Source organism: Gekko japonicus, unplaced genomic scaffold (genome assembly GCF_001447785.1).
Source record: "Gekko japonicus isolate JY-2015 unplaced genomic scaffold, Gekko_japonicus_V1.1 scaffold2302, whole genome shotgun sequence".
NCBI lineage: Eukaryota > Metazoa > Chordata > Lepidosauria > Squamata > Gekkonidae > Gekko > Gekko japonicus.
Window position 1 is genome coordinate 194841 of NW_015176044.1, and position 4781 is coordinate 199621.

Sequence of the window (4781 nt, forward strand, 5' to 3'; positions counted from 1 at the left end):
GGTGGAGTTTCTGGGCTTCGCGGCGGACGCCGCCGGCCTACACCCGTGCCAGGACAAGGTAGAAGCCATCACGCACGCCCCGGCCCCGAAGTCCAAGACGGAGCTACAGGCGTTCCTAGGTCTTTGTTGGATCCCCAAGCATCGAGAATAAATCCACGTTTTGAAGAAAAGCAAAATTTATTTCAAAGCTTTGGAAAGACACTCAAACACGTTCTTTGTTAGAACTGACTACAAACGGTTAGGGCAAACAAGATAAAGGGATTTGAACCAGGTACAGGACCAATGGGTCACTTTCCCGCTGGCGGGTGAAAGGAAACGGTTGCGCGCTCATTCCCTGAGAACCAGGCTATCTCCAGACATAATACAGGTGCAGTTCCCAGGCTCTAAAAGCAACAAGCTGGCGGTCAAGCATACTCCCCCATCACATCCTCCAGTTGTTTGGCTTAGGCATTACAGCAGAGTAAAATACAGGCGCACAGGCAGGGGGGGGTTAGCAACTGTACAGAGATACAACTAACACAGAACACCATGGCAGCTCGCTGACAGGGCCACAGTGGGAGCACTTCTGGAGTTCTGGCCCTGCTGGTGGACCTCCTGATGGCACCTGGGTTTTGGCTGCTGTGTGACACAGAGTGTTGAACTAGATGAGCCATTGGCCTGATCCAACAAGGCTTCTCTTATATTCTTATGTGTGCCAGTCCAGGAGGCGGTGGAATGCTGTACCTTCCCATTCCTGGGAAACATGGCTGGAAGGCAAGAAGAGTGAAACTACCCAGAGATCAGGAGTCACGGCTTCTTCGGGGAGCTTGCCTCTGTCACACCCAAGTGCTGGCATGGTCTGTAAAGAGGCCCTTACTAGAGGATGCCCTGCACCCTAGTCTGGGCAGCAGTGGCCTGCCCCGTCTTCCCATTTCTGGGAAGCATGGCTGACAGGCAAGAGAGGCAGAATCACCACCATCCATGCAGGAAGCTCACCTCCATTTCTAACTTAAGGGGGGGAAGTGCCTTAGCTATCAAGAGAGCCAGTTTGGTGTAGTGGTTAAGTGCGCGGACTCTTAATCTGGGAGAACTGGGTTTGATTCCCCACTCCTCCACATGCACCTGCTGGATGACCTTGGGCAAGCCATAGTTTTGTCAGGGCTGTTCTCTCAAGAGCAGTACTTGAAAGAGCTCTCTCAGCCCCACCTACCTCACAGGGTGTCTGTTGTGGGGAGGGGAAGGGAAAGGAGTTTGTAAGCCGCTCTGAGACTCCTTCGAGTAGTGAATGGTGGGGTATAAATCCAATCTCCTCCTCCTCCTCTTCTTCTTCATCATCAATGTTTTGGAATGCTGTATTAAGGTGATGCGCATTGTGACAAAAAAAATTCCCATCTTCAAGTCTAGGCTAATGGGGGGTCTGAATTTGCTGAGACTGAAAGGGAAAAGATCTTGGGGTCCTAGGTAAAGGTAAAGGTTCCCTTGCTCGAAAGCCAGTCGAATCCGACTCTAGGGTCGCGGTGCTCATCTCCGTTTCAAAGCCGAAGAGCCAGTGCTGTCCGAAGACGTTTCCGTGGTCATGTGGCCGGCATGACTAAACACCAAGGCGCACAGAACGCTGCTACCTTCCCACTGAAGCTGTACCTATTTACGGTATCTACTTGCAATTTCTTGCTTTCGAACTGCTAGGTTGGCAGGAGCTGGAACTAGAGACGGGAGCTCACTCCATCATGCGGCACACTCGAGTCTCAAACTGCTGAACTACTGACCTTCCATGGCCTGCAGTTCAGCGTCTTAACCACTTGAGCCACCGCAGCTCCCAGTGGATAGCAAAATGAGAGTGTCAACCCAATGTGCTTGTTGTTGTTGTTGTTCAGTCGCACAGTCGAGTCCGACTCTTTGCGACCCCATGGACAAGATCATGCCAGGCCCTCCTGTCTTCCGCCGTCCTCTGAAGTTTGCTCAACTTCATGTTCGTTGCATCTATGACACTGTCTAACCATCTCATCCTTTGCCGTCCCCGTCTTCTTTGACCTTCAATCTTTCCCAGCATCAGGGTCTTCTCCAGTGAGTGCTCCCTTCTCATTTGGTGGCCAAAGTATTTGAGCTTCAGTTTCATTATCTGGCCTTCCAGGGAACAGTCAGGGTTGATTTCTTTGAGGATTGACTGATTTGTTCTTCTTGCAGTCCAAGGGACTCTCAAGAGTCTCCTCCAGCACCATAGTTCAAAAGAATCTATTCTTCGGCGCTCGGCCTTCCTTATAGTCCAACTCTCACAGCCATACATGACTACTGGGAATACCATTGCTTTGACCATGCGGACTTTTGTTGGCAGGGTGATGTCTCTACTTTTTATCATGCTGTTTAGGTTCGCCATCACTTTCCTCCCAAGGAAATCTTTTAATTTCATGGCTGCTGTCACAGTCTGCGGTGATCTGGGATCCCAGGAACGTGAAGTCTGTCACTACTTCCACGACTTCCCCTTCTATTTGCCAAGGAGTGATGGGGCCGGATGCCATGATCTTAGTTTTTTTGATGTTGAGCTTCAAGCCCACTTTTGCGCTCTCCTCTTTTACCCTGAGCAAGAGGCTCTTGAGGTCCTCTTAACTTTCTGCCATCAGAGTGGTATCGTCTGCATATCTGAGGTTGTTGATCTTTTCCCCAGCAATCTTAATTCCCGCTTGTGATTCATCTAGGCCAGCATTTCGCATGATGTACTCTGCATATATATTAAATAAGCAAGGCAACAATATGCATCCTTGTCGTACTCCTTTTCCTATGTGAAACCAATCAGTTGTTCCATATCCGGTTCTAACTGTCGCTTCTTGGCCCTTATACAGGTTTCTCAATAGACATGTGAGGTGGTCTGGTACTCCCATCTCTTTAAGGACCTGCCATAGTTTGTTGTGATCCACACAGTCAAAAGCTTTAGCATAGTCAGTGAAGCAGAAGTAGATGTTTTTCTGGTACTCTCTTGCTTTCTCCATAATCCAGTGAATGTTGGCAATTTGATCTCTCGTTCCTCTACCTCTTCGAAACCCAGCTTGTACTTCTGGCAGTTCTCTCTCCACGTACTGTTGAAGCCTAGCTTGTAGGATCTTGAGCATGCAGTGGTGAAAAAGGCAAACTGTGTTAGGGACTATTAGGAAAGGGATTGAGAACAAAACAGCTGATATTGTAATGCCCTTGCATACATCTATGGTACGGCCTCATTAGGAAGACTGTGTACAATTCCTGGACACTGTATCTTAAAAAGGACATTGCAGAGCTGGGGAAAGCGTAGAGGGGGACAACCAAGAGAAGGAGGTGGTTGGAGCCCCTTCCCCCCTGAGGAAAGGCTGAAAAGAGGCAACTGAGGGGGTTATAAACCTGGTTTATAAAAGAGGTTTATAAAATTTTGCATGGGGTGGAGAGAGCGGACAAAATGAAATTTGTCTTCCCCTCCCCAAGTACTTGAACTTGAGGGCATCCAATGAAGCTGAGAGGCAGTAGGTTCAGGACGGACAAAAGGATACCTTACTTTACACAGAGAGGGATTCAAATGTGGAATTTACTGCCAGAGGAGGTGGTGATGGTCACGGGAATAAAGAGCTCAAAAGGGGGATTAGATAGATTCCTGGAGGATGTCTATCAAGGGCTAGTAGCTATGGTGCCTGAGGGGAACCCTCCACATTCAAAGGCACTAATCCTCTGAATCCCAGAGCCAGGAGGCAACATCAGGGGAAGGAACTGGTTGGCCCCTGTGTGAGACAGGATGCTGGACTAGATGGACTATTGGTCTGATCCAGCAGGGCTCTCACATTCTTCCATTTATTTTTTCACTGTAGTAAAAAATTACGGCCAAATGCCACTATCGGGATTAGCCTGCGGTTGTGCAGGGACAGAGGCTGGCCCCCAGTAGATAATCGATGAACCCCCAAAAGACAGTAATTCTTGGCAAGAGGCTGCATTCCTCCTTGACCAAAGGTTTCTCCAGACACAAGACGGGATATTCTTAAAGAACAGGCTCCCGTTAACTTCTGCATTTCTCGAAAGCACAGTTTAGGAAGAAAACAAGTCACAAACATGCAGTGAAATGTTGACTGCGTGTCTCCAAAACAAGCCATTGTTCAAGCCGCATTTCCTGTTGGTTTCCTGTTTCCTTTTCTCTTGGGCAACCTTTACAGATAGGTCTTCCCTTCAGAAAAACTAGGATCAAAGAAAGCAAGAGGCGACTGGCAGGATTTTATAGAGCCCTGCTGGTTCAGGCCAGTGGTCCATCTAGTCCGGCATCCCATCTGACACCAACCAGTTACTCCAGCGGGTCAACAAACTGGGCAGAGATGGCCGAGGCCTTCCCCTGATGTTGCCTCTCAGCTCTGGGATTCAGGGAATAAACAGGCAAATTTATCAGATGTGCGAGTTCAGCAGTAGGACGAGGAAGCCAGGGCACTAGTCTCTCCATGTCCCTAATAGGGTAAAGCACACATTCTACAAACAGATCTACAGAAATAGGAAATTTATAAAAAGGGGGATTAAAAAAGAGAGAGACAATTATGAAGGCAGAATGCCAGCAGGGGGTTGGGGGCCATCCAGTGCATTCCACTGAGTGCAACATATATGAATATCTGCCAGATAGGCAGAAGTCATAGGTGTGTGCTTGGTGCAAGGAGCTCCTGGTTCTCAGGGAGCAAGTTGAAGAAAAAGAAGAAGAAGAAGAAGAAGAAGAAGAGATTGGCTGTATACCCTGTCCACTACCCAAGGGAGTCTCAGAGCGGCTTACAATCTCATTTCCCTTCCCCTCCCCACAACAGACACTCTGTGAG